Source organism: Phalacrocorax aristotelis, chromosome 11, assembly GCF_949628215.1.
Source record: "Phalacrocorax aristotelis chromosome 11, bGulAri2.1, whole genome shotgun sequence".
Lineage (NCBI taxonomy): Eukaryota > Metazoa > Chordata > Aves > Suliformes > Phalacrocoracidae > Phalacrocorax > Phalacrocorax aristotelis.
The window spans coordinates 2,184,117-2,200,760 of NC_134286.1; the positions used below are offsets into that span (position 1 = coordinate 2,184,117).

The 16,644-nt window shown below is 46.8% G+C and overlaps 1 protein-coding gene across 2 annotated transcripts in view; it reads right to left on the reverse strand.

Moving 5' to 3' along the window:
• Positions 1 to 8,241, reverse strand: part of LOC142063170 (fibronectin type-III domain-containing protein 3a-like) — a 49,414-nt gene extending 41,173 nt beyond the window's left edge. Inside the window, exons 1-2 of one of the 2 annotated variants that reach the window (XM_075106590.1) lie at positions 8,151 to 8,241; positions 3,079 to 3,182 (exon numbers count right to left, since the gene is read on the reverse strand). The gene's annotated coding sequence lies outside the window, so the exon portion shown is untranslated. The remainder of the gene's footprint in view (positions 1 to 3,078; positions 3,183 to 8,150) is intronic. The other variant, XM_075106591.1, reaches the window with a different exon arrangement.
• Between the last annotated feature and the right edge of the window lie 8,403 nt (positions 8,242 to 16,644).

Consider the following 16,644-nt stretch of genomic DNA (forward strand, 5'->3'; position numbering starts at 1 on the left):
ATTCCAAATCTTAAAAAATAATTTTTTTTCTATTTTAAACCTAAGGGAGAGCAATCATCCAGATTGTTAAAACGGTAACAACGCTATTTCCAGGAAAGGCTTCCTACCATGAGACTGCTCAGAGCGGTCAGTTGTCGTCTAATCCAACAAAACAGAAGTAATATCAGGACTTCATAAGATTCACACAAGCGGGAGTTTGCTTTCAGGTTTCTGAAGGCACTAAGGCTGATGTCCCCCAGCTCTGATTCAGTCTGCTTCTGTGAGTCAGAAGCGTGCTTGATGTATCCTCTCAATGTACGGATACACACAAGCTTTTTAAGAACTCTCTTACAAAACATGACTTCAAAAACAAGCACAAAAATACAGTGAAAGCAAAGGATTTCTCCAAATCGTAAGAGATTATGCAAACTTCAAGCAAGGAAGAATTATTCTGATACACAAACTGAAGACTGTTTTCCTTGCGCAACGTAAGATGATGTTCAGGCTGTAATGCTTTAGCTGCTCAGCGGATCAAATTAGTCTAGTTAAAACAGGTTCTACTTAAACCAGGGGCTAAAACACACCAATAAATTACCTAAATTACCACATCTGAGCAGTCTCATGGTAACAGACCACGTGCATTTTTTTTAGTTCACGGAAAATGCAAGTATGAGATCATACACATGAGGTTTAAGCAAACAGACTTCACCCAGCGTTTGTGACAGGCCAGGAAAATGCATAACCATTATCAGAGTTCAGCTGATGTGTGCTAACACACTGAAATAATTTGCTTCTACGCCTGAGCTTTAAATATTTATTGGTAAATCGGTTAACCTGCTACGAGTTTGGGGACGTAATCACGCCTTTACATGAAAACCTAAGTGTAAATTATCACAGTTTTGAAGAGCTAAGGATGACGGTTTATATAGGTTTTTATCAAGTTTATATTTTAAGAAATCAGCATTAAAAAGCAAAATGGCAGTTTACAATACACCAAAAAGCTGTTTACATAATACATTCCAAAACAGAATAATTCTTCCAAATAATTATCACCCCTGACATTTTGAAATGCACAAAAATACATGATGTACATATATATGAAGCAAATTAAACCTTCTGATGGAAACAGTCATTCTGTTCAATACTAACACGTACCATGTACCATCTTTCAAGTACTTATATCCAAGCAAGTATTAAAGGCTGCCTTTATCCTTTCAAGTAACCATGGTATGACGAACCCAACCAGAGTTATCCGTTAATGGTACGGATTGCTTCCCTAGCCTGGAACACTTTAACACTTCACATGGCAGAACTGAAAGCAACTGATCCCCATTAAAAGATATCAATGTTGAAGCTATTTAATAAAGCAGATAAAAAATACTTCATCCAAATTTATAATCCCTTATTCAACGTGATTAAACCATTTTCCTCCCGAAACACCTGTTCAACTCAGGAGACTATAATATGGTTCCCAATTTTTTTTCTTTATGTCTTGTATGAAATCCATCTGCTGATTGATCTTTCACTCACAGGAGACTTTCAACTTTTCTCCTCAAAGATTTGTACTTACGTAACTTCACATCACATTCTCTTCTACACGGATTAGCTACCATTCAGTTCTTTACTTGACTTCTCCTGCTGCATTAGACAGTTGCGAACCAAACAGGAAAGGGCTTGGGAAAACAGGGTAAACTGCTCTTCCCGAAGTTGAGACTAGCATATTACGCTTGAATTTCGGTGCACAGTCGTAACATGAAAACTAATTCTTCATTAGAGGGGACCGAACCTCAGCAAAAATACACCCCCATCACAGAAAAACTAAAATCTGATTGGACGCCTTTCAGTTCAATGGACAGCACATTATTGGTGACATAACGCAAAAATGCGATTTCATCTTCCAAGACAGCCGACACACGATTCCTTTCCTCAATGCGGCAGTTGTGTTAGGGCAAAGAATGCACTGTTGTAAGCTCTGCGCGCCAACATCACAGATACAGTGATCAAAACCTTGTCAAAGGACAGGGTTAATTAGCGGCTGTGTAATAGCTGTGCAGTATCAATGGGTACCCATTTTGAGCAATATTAACAACTGCTCTCTTCTAATCCACAGACAGATCATGAAACATGTTTTCAGACATATGAGTCTCCACCAACGCAACAGGTGGTTCTATACATAAACATTCTTTGCAGAAAAAGCTTGATGATGGTCTTCAGGACATCCTGACACCAACCCTCTAAAAGATGAAACAACTACTTTGTGTCTTTACATCAAAAAGGTGATTTCTGATTCACAAATACTTTATAGTGCATCTGCTTATTCTCCCCCCTGCGTAAAATGCACCATTCCAGCCATCGGCTTATAAAGTTTGTCTTTACTTTTGGCTACTTTTATTTTTAAGAATGCAGTTGCCATGGTTTCATAAGGCTCTTGCAGCATTGTAAATCAGAAGATAATTCACAGGAATCTTCATTAAAAAAAAGGAAAGCTGGAGAATTCTTGCTCCCACAAGTGCCACGCTGATGGCAGCTTTCTGACAGATCTCCTTCCGCTTTTCCAGCAGGTCAGTTCCGTGACCTGATCAATTCCATGACCGAGGAGCTCAATTCCATGAACTCCAACTAAAAACAACGTATCTGAGCAAGGCCACCTAGTCGGTCACTTATCAGTATGCTGCCACCCACTTCAGCTGTTTTCTACACAGGAAATGCATTTCACTAAAAACAGAGTTTACTTTCTTTATCCAAAGGCCAATTATGCAAGTCTAAGACAAAACTTCCAGCTAAGGGGGTGGGATGAAGAGAGAGAGAGAAAGCCATGTGGAAATATTAATAAAACCAGTAATGTTTATGTGGAAATACCGAATCTCCTTTTACCTCAGGAACTCTATCGGTTCTTCCTTCCCTAATTCATTTTTTACATTTGTTAATAACCTATCAAAAATTTTCTTCCAGGGGTGGGGGTGGGGTGGGGGAAGAGCCCTAAGTTTTTAAGTCTGTCAAATACTTTTACATTATTTCACTTTAAAGCATTACTTAAGCGACTTAACAGGAAAAAACACTTCATAAAACCTGGGAGAATAGTAAGTTATGTCTAATTACCGTTGACACTCTCCTGACTTGAATTTGCTCCTGTTGATAAGTGTCACACCGTCAGTGCCTGCTGTAGTATGAGCAATGTGCTGTACTGTCCCTCAGTCTTCCTTCTGCAGAGAAGAAAAAAGTAGCAGTAATTTTCTTTCTAGTGACTTGGAAGTCTTAAGGAAAAAGGTGCAGAAAACAACATACATTCAATAAAACAGCAAAAGACATCAGAGAACAGCCAATGATTAACTAGAATCAGCAAATAAAACTCAAGGAAGACTCCACTGGGAAAGAACCAGAAGACCTCACGCAGCCGCCTTGCATTTATTCAGTATGTACAGAATGCAAAACCTGACAACTGAGTAAACACTGCACATGCATTCAACGCCGTACTCACCAAAGACACGCCACTGCTTCAGCTACGGCCTAATTAGTGAAAGGTAACTTGAACGCTGTGAAGATGGTTCCCGTATGAAGGGCATTCTGTGGCAGTTCAGCACATTTACTTAGCTATCTACTCAATGCTCTATTCCTCTATATGACAATAAGGATGAAAAATACCAATTTCCAAAAAGTATGTGAATATAGCAAAATTTAAATTACCACGAACACATTTATACTCTGATAGGGGACATAAAAATAAGACATAAATGGTACAATCTGGAAAACACAATCACAGTTTACTGTCACAGGGCAGCAGATGTTTACTCTAGAAACGGTTCCTCTAAAGATGCTCCACCAGGACCAGGTAATGAACAGCTTCAGTCCTCACTGAAGCCATTCAAGAGGTTATATTAAAAAATCATCACTTTTCTCAAGCTGGATCCAGCACCAGACTCCGGTTCCTACACTGTTTGCACACTGAGGATTATAAATTGCACTGGTTTGGCTCTCCAGACTCGGGAAGGCCTTACAAATATTAAGTCAATTCCCAATATAGTTTTTCTAACGATAAGGCACAGGCACACATGCTCCGCAGTTTTAGTGGAACACTCCAAGAAATCACTGCCCCCGTAGCCGCCGAGGTAGTTCACAGACTGAGCTGGCTAACTTTGCACTCAGCCAGCCAGCAGAAGCTCACAGCTTCCTCCAGCAAACACAGCAGATCCATTGTTATTTTCCCCAGAAAGGTGATACTGTCTTGAAGCTGCAGATGTTTCCAAAGTCACAGCCTAATAAATGTTCCTCCTGAACTACTTTTAATAAGACACGGGCAAAAAAAACATAAAGCATCAGGCTCCGGTGCTGGAAAAGTGAATCTTGAGCTAACGGAGGCATTTTCTGCATCAATCAAGATATCAGGAACAAGAGCAGATTTACATTAAGATTGAAACAGACTACGGGCTCTGAGCCAGTGGTCTGTCTTTGCCGGTCAATACACAGAAAGGATTGTGTTAGCACCACTGAAAGAATAAATTATCGCTGCTTTTACAATAAGCTCTTCAAGAATGCAATAAAGGGTTCAGTGTGTGCTCCTCACTCAGGAATCCAAAACTTTTCAGTTAAGGTCTGGCTTGCAGCAAAGATAACAGCTGAAAACTAACCATCGTGACCTTGGTAAGCTTCATGACAACTTGCTAAAAACAGGTGAAAAAAATGAAAAGGTTACTTCTCTGATCTTCACCAGCCTTGTGAAACCAGAGCAAGGAGCAACCACAATTTTAAATACCAATAGTTCAGACCCAATTGTTTTGAGATATAGCAAAATTAGAAGTGAGAAATGTCAATTTTATCCGTAAAGTCTCTCGACTGTCACAGTATTACTAATATTGAGTTGTTCTCATCTGCTTTCAGAGATAATTTAAAATTCTTCTCTGATTAAATGAAACTATGACAGGAAATTAAGAAAGTATGTAGAGAAGAAAATTGGGATGCCATTCTTACAATATTGCATACCGGCTTACGACTTTGATGCAGAATCTTGTTAAGATTGCCTTCCCAGTTGTGGATTTTCTTAGAAGTTACAAGCTTCCTTCTACATTTTGACAAGAAGACTTCCAAGTTGGGGAAATAGCAGTCATCAAATTGAAGTGCCACTTTCAGTCTTCCAAGCTTAAAACATGCATTTTAATTTGCCCGAGATTCACTCAAAGGGATTCAAAAAACTCTTTCAATAATGGGTGTACAAATGGGTCTAACAAATACCTACACAGCACCGCTCCAACGTACTGCCTTCCCAGAGGGGTCTGCCAAGGCAAGGCACTCTCTCCTGTGAGCAGAACGCTGGAATTTATACCATTTGCACAGTACATATGAAATCTTGTTTTTTAAGGACTCACCAAACCTTTCCTAAAAATAAACATAAAAGATGAAAGACTCTTGGCATGGGTGTGACAACCCACACAGTCAACACGATGCAAATGCTAGCCTCCAAAAAAACCCAAACAAAAGACCGTTAAAAGTGTTATACAGAACCTTTACGTTCAACTTCGTTGCAAATTTGGTTTCAGTACAACATGAAAGATGCAGTTTGTGATCAAGGCTTGCGGCAGGAAAAGCATTTGTGTAGACAAAGTTATCTTTATTCTCTCTAAAGGTGCATACACTAGGACTTATTGTTTTAAACGATCCTAACATCCAATTCCTCAAAACCACTGGCAAGTAAAACACTGTAGTAAACTTAACTACCAAACTTTACATACAAAAACAAGCCATCCCAACATAACGGGAATGAAGACAGCCTGCAATATGTAGCTTTGCAGATACGAAGCCCAAAGAGTTGAAATTATTCCATTTCATTGTCAAAGTGCTGCTTAACTGCAGCTAAGACCAAGTTTTTCAAACACTTGCTGCAACAATACCAAGGCTACAAGCGAGCGAACAACTTGTAATAGCTTGCTCCAGGAGACAGTTAAGACGGTCAATACAAGCCCTGTTTATTCACAGGCTGCTGTATTAAGAATCACAAACTAAGACCCAGGACACCAAGGAACACAAAGTAGATCCCCTTCAACTCAGCTTTGTAGAATATTAGATTTATCTGATCCCAGCTAAGGACAAATTATTCCCAGACAACAACAGCATTCCAAAACTTGCAGAGATTTGGAACACAGCAAGGTAAAAAGACCTTAAAGAGAGGACAGTGTAATAGCTGGCCGTTTTTCAACGTGTGTGATTACACACACAGAGCCTTGAGAAAATCAACATCTTTCCTATTTTACCACCTTATCGTTTTTCACGTACAGATTACAAAAAACAAGGAGAGGAATGCAAGTGTGGGAAGCAACTCGAGTTTTGCTTCTTACTCACAAAGACACTGAACAAAACACTAAGTACTTTCTTCTACACTGGATATTAACTCCAAGGTCAATTTATTGGCTTAAAAAATACAGAGAGGATGCTTCCCTGGTTAAAATGCTAATCTGGGTCTCAGGAAATCTAGATTCAATTCCCTGCCTCACCACATACTTCCTGTGTGACCTTGGGCCATAAATATTCCGGTGCCTCAGTCTTTCCATCTGTGACTGAGATAGTATTTCCCTAATGAACCAAGTGTTAGAAAGATAAATACATTAGAAGAACATTAGAAATCACAGATCAGAGGCACAGGCGTACCGGGCTACCGAGGAACTTATCTGCAGCAGCGCTGTGCATCAATATTCACAACTAGGCAGCCGGCAAAGCAAGGAAGGACTGCCAGTGTTAAAAATCTTGCTGCCACAGAACAGAAAAGACATAAAAATGTTCGAAGAATGGATAGAAATGGAAACCTTAGTTACGAAAATAAATTAGCTGTACAGAAAGCTTCCATCGTTCCAAGAAGTCTGAGCAGCAAGTTTTAAACGGAAACAAAACTCAGAAACCAGCTGAGAATGAACTGCTCAAGGAAGCAAATACACCTGCCAGCAATGCACTATTGCCCCGTTTTCTGAGACTGTGGCAACGTGCTGCGCACGAAGCACCTCAGATAAGAGGCGGCAGAGGGGCTGCTGAGGCTCGGGGGCCCCGAATCTCTGGGGACGCTCCCCCAGCCCTCCGCAGGAAAGCACCCCCACGCTGCTGAAGTCAACAGCCTTTTGTAAGGGGCGGTAAATAGGACCGCGCTGAAAAAGGGGTCACAGTAGGGTCCCCACCTTGGCTGCTGCCCCAAGGCAGAGGGGGGCGAAGCAGAAGGGGGTGGGTAGGTAAAAGATGGCCACCACCCAAACGATGGGTGACAGGGCTGACCTCCCCCTGCCCCGACCCCAGGAGGAGCTGGGGGAGGTGTCTGGTACTGGAGCCGCGAGGCAGCCAAGGGGAACAAGTAGAAGGCTACGTGGCATTTGCAGGCAGCGGCTCCGGCTGCCGAGGAGGGAGAACCGGGGGTGGGGGTGGGGGTGGGTGTAGGGGGGCCGAGGGGGAAGCTGGGGAGCGGGGGGGGGTGAGTTCAGACCTCAGCCCGCTCTCCCCAAAGAAACAGAAGTTAAAGGAGAGAAAGGGGAAAGAGGGAGACGGGGAGTTCGGAGAAGGGAGTCAGGGGAGCCCGCTGGCGTCAGCCCCCGGCGGCGGGGAGGCACGGCGGGGCTCGCTGACCAGCAACCGGGATCCCCCTGCACCCCAAACATCCCCACACACCCCGGGCAGCCCGCCCGCGCCCCGTGGGGCAGCCCGCGCGTACAGCCTTCCTCCGCCTCATCATCCTCCCCCCACATCCCGCGCTGCTCCCACCTGCGCCACGTCCACCCCCCAAACCCGCCCCATACGCCGGGGTGTCCCCACGACACCCGCCCCACACCCCGGGGTCCACCTTCTCCCCTCAATCGCCTCACATGGCGGGCGGTCCCTCTCGTCCGCCCCGCCGCCGTCCCGCACCCCGCCGCCTCCCGCCACGGACGGGCCAGCACCCCGCCACCTCAGCCCGGCCTCCGCTCCCCACCGCGGGGCTCCGCTCCGTCCCCTCCCGCCGTCGCCGGCGGGTCGAAGCGGCCGCCAGCCCCGGCACTGCCCGCCGCGCCTTGGGTGGGGAACGCCTCTCTCCCCCGGCCCGGCCCGGCCCCGCCGCCCTCTTCCGCCCCTTGGCGGGCGGGAGGGCAAAGCGGGGTCCCACGGGAGCGACCCCCGTCCCGCCCCGTCCCGTCCCGTGTCACGGCGGGCCCCGCGGCAGCACTGACCGTACGCGGCGCCGCCGGCCCCCGCCTCAAGCCCGCCGCTGCCGACCGCCAACCGACCGCTCCGCCATGATGGAATGCGGGCACTGCGCCTGCGCCGCCGGCCGGGGGCGGGCGGGCGGGCGCGCCAACCACAGCACGGGCCGAGCTCCGTCTTCACCCACCCCGCTCCCGCGGAAAGACGCGTGGGGGGGGCCGGTTACCCCGCAGGTGGCTGGCGGGCCAGGTCCGGGTGGGGCAGGGTGAAAGGGTCCGGAGTCCCCGAGGGGGGACGGTAGGGCTGGGGGGCGAGGGAGGGGACACAGCCGTTCGGGGCAGAGGTGGGTGGCAGCGATCGGAGAGGGAGGTGCCACGGTGGCCGGAGGGGGCGAGTGGCCGGCACCCACCGCCCCGCCATGATGGAGGCCTGGCCCGCGTCCCCCGAGGCCTGTGTCCCCCGGGACCCGCAACCCCTGTCCCTCTGGGGACGGGGTTGTTGGCACCTGGTGGCAGATGCCCTGCGTGGTCATGGCCCGTCACCCACTGGCACCACCAGCGCCCTCGGCTCTACCCTGGCTGCGACACATGAACCGGTGCCTGGCGCGTCTGTGGCCTCTGTCAGCCCCGTCGGGCAAAACCAGGACAAACGCGGTGTTTTGCACATTTTACACATTTCATCTCCCCCCCCCCCGCTGCTAACTCAGTGGGATAGAGGGGCCCCACACAGCACATGCAAAGGCAAAAAGGCCCAGACTCTTAACACTGTGCAGCAACGTTAAAAAGCATTAACGCTGGTGACCATAAAAGCGAAGGGTATCACGCCAACTGTCTAAGCGGGCACAATAAAGAGGAAGACAAGACTTCATTACCGGTGGGTCAAAATGAGGAGCCAGGTATCCAGACATGCAGCTCCCTTCTCCATGTCCGCTCTTACCCGGGTCAGAGCATCCCAAGCCCTCGGGGCCACCGAGCCCTGCTCCAAAAAGGACGAAGAAACACAGCATGGGCTGAACATCCCCTCTGGCACATCCATTTTCTCCGGCAATTAACGCAGCAATCAATTTTGCATTCCTCAGCTTATTTCCACCGGACAGTTTGCACTGATACATCTCCATTAATGTGTTTTAAGCGAGTTCGAGGCGCGTTTCTCCAAGCTGTCATTTAGGGGGTGCTTTGTGCACAGTGTGGGAGTCGGCTTCTGTGGGGATGCAAAATGAGCGTGACAGCTGTGCTCTTACACGAGCTCCACGTGAACTGTGAATCACAGCAGTTTAGAAGAAAAAGGTCAAACTCAATGTTTATTCGCAAGCTATATAACATACGCAGAAAGAAACTAACCTTTTAAAATGAATGGCCATGTGTTTACCCCCGGACTGATCTTAGATGTATTTTTAATTAAGATAGGAAATTTTATAATGAATAGAAGAAATTGTTCCTTTACGCCAGAGAATTTCTCTCTGGAGACTAGTGGAAGCGGTTGGATTGCCATAGTGAACAACCCATGCTAAGCAGGACTAAAATAAATTCCCATCCATCTTTTAAAATAAGCAAGCAGTGTTAAGGCAGGCCAGAGGCGGTGGTGTCTGCTGAATTTCTAGGCGCTATAACTTACCTTGCTAAATAAATGCCACAAAAACACTCCGTGTAACTTGACAATTAATTTTACTCATATTGGCCCATAAAATGATGAATAGGTTCTCTGCAAATGGGTAGCAAACAGCGAAAGAACAGATAAAAGTCATCATCAGATTGCATCTGCACACCCAGCACTTGCTGAAGTGTTGTCCCTTTCTTCTCTTTCGTTGCATTTGATCATCTAGCTATTACAAGACTTCACTAACGTTTTTGAATTGTACATTTCTTGTGGGGAGAAAACAAGCAAATGATATCGTATCCTTTAGCATCGCTGAAAATGTACACTCGGTACAGACTAACACTGCTGGTGCATTAAAAGATGGCTTTTTGCAAGGAGCCCGCTACCTTTTCATCCTGTGATCTCTCTTGTTACCCCTGTTTATTTAAGCTTCTGAAGGCACACGAGAGCCTCTGTGTCTGTACAGCTCGTTGTAATGCCCTTTGTGATCTGAAAAGCAAAATTAATTTGGTATCTGGATCGATGGCCAGTTCCAGGTGGAGAAGGCAGGGGAACCGCTTCCCTCTGAATGAGATAATTGGCAAAAGCGGTGTCACAGTTGCCGCACTGAAATTTCCTCTTCTTCCTACCTCTTGCGCAGGTTCTACCGCACATGTGTGACCACTGGCCTGATTCTGGTACAGAAAAGCAGCAGCTCCTAATTTTGTCCTGTGGAACAGTGTGGATCAGCACATCGCATGTTTTATTAGGGTTGAAAAGGAATTAATAATTCCTCGTGCCAATAAAATAGACCGAAAACTTCAGCAAAAGACTCGGGGCGGGGAGGAAAACAAGCTGCTCCTCTAAGTCACATCTTACTTTTGCCACTAATACTTAGCTCCTTATTTCATTGACAATTCTGAAATGAAGTTCTTTAATTCCAGCTCAGATTTAAGGCTTGTGAACACTTCAGAAAAGGTAGAAGACAAGTCCAGCACGAGACTCAGTGAATACAGACCTGCTTTCTGTGTTATTGTGCTCTAGGAACAAAAGGTTGGTTAATCATTTCACCTTTGAGAGAATTCCTGGAATCTTCAGCACTCCGTCTCAGGAATCTTATAACTCCATGGGCTCTAACTAATCTGCAGTGAAGCGTATCTAGTGCCCCGGGGATTTAATTTCTGAAGTGAAATATTTGTACTTTCTTTTTGGAAGTTCCTCTGAAAAAGACCCATCAGGATGCAATTGGAAATCTGAAATGCGTTGCATTAAATGAACGTTGCTGCTGAAGGCAGCAATTCAAGGACTATTTTGACTTCGCAGGCTCAGTATTTATTCATTGCCAGCCAAACCTTAGAAGTTATGACTGGTGGTGTTGTGTGATATGCGAAGGTCTGATTCCCCGTCATGAGCATGCTGTGTCTGATACCCAGACTAAAGGAGGTCTTTGGGGGTGAATGCTGAGCATTCTTTGCACTGAAGGCTCCTGGACCTCCCAGCTTTGATTATTATAAGAATTCCTTTGTAGGTAATAATGCAGTATTTTAGCACTCGGAAAAATCCTTTTCCTTTCCCTCCGACCTTTCATTAAATCATTTCCCCCCCCCCCTTAGTTTTCCATTCTGAATATGCTTTACATCCTAGCAAGGTATTCACTGGTAATTCTAGCAAATATGATGCCTGACGGAAAAGCTTACCGAGTCATAGCTAGTTGCTAGTGAGACTTAGGATGAAAGATCTAAAAACCGCCCATGTTCCACAAGCTCCAGGGCTCCTTTAAAACTGAAATTGCTTCAAGTACGAGAAGTATTCCCACACCGTGGAAAATAAATGACCGAATGTTTGCTGCCTACATCCCACATTCAGATTGCTATGGGATGACAGTAAGGAAAAATTCTTGTTTTCAGCTGAAACTGGAAACTACACGGGCAGTCGGCGAGGCTGAAGGCACACGGGCTGTTCCAGATGGCAAAGCTGCACAGAAGAACTATTTGGCAGGAGTAGCACAGTGACCAAACTGCCTGGAAAGAAGGCCCTGGTTAGATGGGTCGGAAATTACAGAACAGATGGGACAAGTTTGAGGAGAGCTTTAACTATATTTTGAAATTCCTGGAGAGCCGTAAGGACGGTGCGAGGACAGCGGCGATGCCAGGTTTCCCACACAAAGGCAGGCAACGCTCATCTCGAGTCGCTGGACTAAAAAAAAGTTGGATTTTGAGGAAATGTTTGCCAGGCTGTCCTTTCAGCCAGGAGAGGAAGAGGCTAGACAGGTACATACCCCAGTGATACCAGGTTGGGGGGATGGATCCAGGCCTGGGAAGAGGGAATTAAAAATAGCAGAATATAAGATCAGAGAACATTTGGAGAGAGGAAAAGGAAAGAGAAAAGAAAGAGCCAAAGTGGGAAGTGGAAGTGAGTCAGGAGGGAGGGAAGAGAGCACAAATGGGAAGAAATCTGGGCTTATAAAGGAAGGGCAGTCTCTGGAGTGGAAAAGGAGAGTTAAGGAGAGTCCGTCTTAACAAAACAATGACAAGAAGCGGTGCCAAAACCATGCTTATTCTTCCATTAGAAAGTTTTGAATTGTATTCTCTATTTTTTCTTTGCTAATTCAGCTGTCCTAGGTGAGTTAATAACCAAAAAAAAAAAGGGCGGGGGGGTGGGAAGAAAAAATATTAAAGAAATGGAAACGGAAAGCCTTTGACAAGAAAGGGGAGAAAAGAGAGATAAGAGGACTATTACAATTACAACATATTCCAATCTGAGCATGGGCGGGGAGGTTGCTGAAAGGCTTGGATAACAAGAACCTGCTGGGTTTTATTTTTTTACAGTTGGACACAGTAAATACCTGTGCACAAAACCCCCTCCAAACCAACAACCAACAACCCATTTATCACAATTAGCAGCTGCTCTGGATTTCTAGTTCCAGCCCATAATAAAAACACTTCTTTTTTCATACTTGCATGGCAATAATAATGATGATTATGGTTATTTTAACTAGTGCCTAGCAAAGCCTCCCATCTCTTGAATTTTTGCTAGGACCTGCGAATGAGGTCTTGGAACACATTTGCTTTATTTTCTCTTATTATATACAAAATACTGTTGTGTACACTTCAGGAGAGACCGAGGCAAGGCAACCTGGCAAACAAACTTTTATCAAACAGCACTTTGTTGGAAGCGTATGAGCTTAGATCCTCAAAAGTAAACTGTGTACACTGGAGCAGATTTTTCTGCCAGTACGTACTGGCACTGCTCCATCCACCCCGGTGGAATTCAGAGTGTTTTCTCCAGCTGAGGATCTGGTCCACCGAGAGCAAAGCAGCACTCTGTGCTGTGTATTTGGAAAGAAGCACAATGGGGAAAGCCTGCAGGGTGTCGGGAGCAGGTGCTTCCCCTGCCGGTAGATGGAACGTGCCCGCTGCTCCGCACGCACGGGTGCGCTCGCCCCGATTCCAGAGAACTTGCAGTTTGTTTGCCATTGAACCCAGCAGCAAGTCAGCAGCGGCAGAAATGATTTAATGGTAATCAACGCTAGCTAAACAAACAGGCGATACCATCAGAGGCACTGGATTACACCAGCACTCCGCTCCACACTCTGTAGTTTTGTCCACTATGTCATTAAAAAAAATTAATGGCATTTTAAGTGAAGAAATTAAACCAAGTTCAGAGATTTTCTTCTGAGTCCAGTAATGTTCGCAGTACTTCCTGTCCTCTCAGTGGGCACAGTGGTCTGTGTTCCTGGTACAGCTGGAACCGTGGTAATCTCACTGAAAAAAAAGAGAGTTGTCTTATGAAGAACGAAGACAGATTCTTGTCATCAGTACGGACAGGCCAGGATGGCTTGGCAGACAAGTTTGGCAGGCGACGGAGGTGCAGACGGACACCGTGTTTTGCTGTCCGTGCTTCTTTCTCCAGGCTGGACTCAGAATCCCCCTGCGAACCTGCCGCCCCGGACCAGAAACTCCTTGCATAGAAGTTGTCACGTAAAATCCCACACGAACTCGCTGAATATCATCACTGGATCCACAACACTGCTGGTACAAAGCGATGATAAAGGTGCAAAAAGCCCTCCGCAGCCCGCAGTAAACAGCCCTCGTGTTTATGGCTGCTTTAAGTGGTAAGGGATGAAGTTCAGTGCCTGGGTAATTTGCACTTTGCACAGAACATCTGTTTTACGACTCCTTCTCTCACTTATTATACGGCGCAGTCTGTGTGCAAACATGGCGTGTCCTTACCTGGAGCGGCACCTGCATCTTCACTCACCCCAGCTCACAGGTTCAACCAAGTTCATTGGATACGCAACAGCGTCTATTAGGAAAAGCTAATTAAACCCTGGGCTGTCGCTGCAGCCCCGCTGCTGACGTCCCTGTGTGCAAGGAGAAGCCACGCTTGCCCTTGTCACCCACACTGGGAGCATGGACGGCCAGAGCGCCCACCTTGCTCCCTGCCAGAGGATGCCTGTACATATCGACAGGGGATGCCCGGGAGCACCGAAAGGGAGCACGTCTCCTCTGGAGCGCGACACAGGCTGCCGATCAGCCGTGGCAAACTAATTGCGCTCCAGCTGCTTTTGAAATGAGGGGGAAAAGCGGCTGGAAGGGCCTCTTCAGAACCGGGAGGATCCTTGGAGGCTGAAGGTGCCGAGAGTCGGGAGTGTTCGGCTGCCTGGCTGCCTTCACCCAAATGCCTGGCTGCTTATATTTAGCAGCAGCTCTGGTTCCTTGCTGAACTCAGCCCCTGTAAGGAACAAATCACTTCTGCTTTCTGCTGAGCCATGAGAGTCCAGGGGCAAGCGCTGTTTGCCAGGGGACTCGTGGTGACTCGTGCCGACAGCTCTGCAGAGCCCTGGGGAGGCGCGTGCAAGAGCTCCTTGGCCTTCTGGCCGAGGGGAACGTGGCACCCTCCAGCTCTCCCTTACTGTCTTGAAAGCGGCTGGCTGCCATGGCCTCGAGCACTGCCCGGCTCCGATGCTTTCCTCACCAAAAAGCCTGGAGCAGGGAAGTCGTTGCTCGCCTCTCTCAGTCCCAGCTCTCCTGCGGCACCAGCACGAGAGGAGATGGTTGTGGGACACCTGCCCAGTCTCTCCCACACGCCTCTACCACCTTCTGCAAGGTCTTTCTGCTCAGTTCCTCCTCGAATTATTCATCAAGGGCCCAGATAGGAATCAAATATCCCAATTCAGTCTAATTCCAAACACTAGCTGTGTTTACCCATAAATTTGTAACTCTTCCCCCAAGCCAAGAAGCAAACAAAAAAATTAAAAACCAGACCCAAACAGGCTGAAGAACTCTGTGCCACAACAAAACGCTGGAAACAGGCAGGCCCAAGCAAATGCCGGGGGAAACACATACAACGTGGCACCGTACCTGTTGCTCCAGAGCTAAAACATATGGCTGAAGGAAATCATGGTCTTCCTGCAAAGAGCCTCTCCTTGCAGGAGGGAGCCCATCCTGGCCTCGCTCCCTGGTGCTGCAGCATCCCCAGGAGATGCATCGGACATTTCAGCGGTGGGAAGGCTCAGGCTCTGAGGAGCTGGAGCGGCATCATTGCTCCCAAGGTAAATACACAGGCAGTTCTTCAGCTGACCTGGTGGCAGTGCCAGCAGAGCAGTCAGGTCTGCTTGCCTGGCCTGATGTGAATGCAGTCATAGTTCTAAGTAATCCGAGTAGCTGGATCCTCAGAAATGCCCAAAACAACAATGATTTAAACACATTAGGGCTGGAGGATGCTTGTCCTCGCTCTAGCGGGGAGAAAGCCAAAATGAGTTCACTACTAGCTCTATAAACTAGACTGAAAATGTTTAAAAAACCCCTATCACTGACACACTTCACTGCTGCCTTGCAAGAAGATAAAATTTGCAAGATGCTGAAGCACCAGGGTACTGTGTTTTTATCCCAAAGACAGGGGATTTGGAAGGAGTGGGTTTGCTCCCTGGGCTAGGCTGGGCAGGGGCTCGTTTCCCGCTGCATGAAACTCAGCTGCAAAGGGTCTTTGGAGAGTGGGAACGAAGCATCAGAGCCAATTTCTGAAGAACTGAGGGGAGGGGAAGGACAAAAAGGAAAGAGAGCAAGCAGAATAAATCTGAATTGTAACAAATTTATAGTCTGTATTGAAATTTCCACATTTGGAACTGATTTTTTTCCATCAGACTAAAGGCTGAGACTTTAGTTGTTGAAATACCGCTCTCTTTTTTTAACTTGCTCTAAATGTCATATCTGGACGAGCTGCAGGTGAACCATCAGCAACAGAGGCCTGATGCAATCTGAAAATATTTTCGTGTCAAGTGTGATGTGATGCTCTTCCCTGTGTTCGTGTTGTTCCTCTCCTGCTGTGCCCGCGGTGCAGGTTTCCTACCCTCTGTCAGCTGATGCAGGTTCACTCATTTTCCCGGCTGCTTCCCATTTTCTAACTGCCACCCCCTTCACATTTAGGGAGTAAAAACCGTCTCGCTCGTGGCATCACGTTAGCACTGAAGTTGCAACTTAACGACGTAGGTAAAGGGCTTTATTTGCATCCCCTAAGCCGTGCGTGCTGGAAGCGGACGAAGCTTCAGCACCTTTGTGAAAAACTGCTCGCCTACGATCAGCGATTTCCCTGCTCTGCTTTAACATGGGTTTTCAATTGTTTCACTCTATTTCTCCATTGTCTTTCTTCAGAGCACTATTTCTTTCCTATCTGGCATTTTCTTCATTGTCCCCGAACAACCTCTTTTACTTGCTCTCTCCTACAATAACCCCATTCCTCATTATTGTTTCCATTCCCTTTTTTGGTTTTTTTCTCTTTATTTTTTTTTTTTTCACTTGATGGAGGCCCGAGGGCCCCTGCTCTGTGTTGGGGGTTCCTCTCCCAGCCGCAGCACTCAGCAGACACGGCGGAGCTGGAGCACCGTCTCCTTCGCATCGGATCGGTGGCAGCACCGCTGCAGAAGAGGTTCGCTGTACTCGCCGA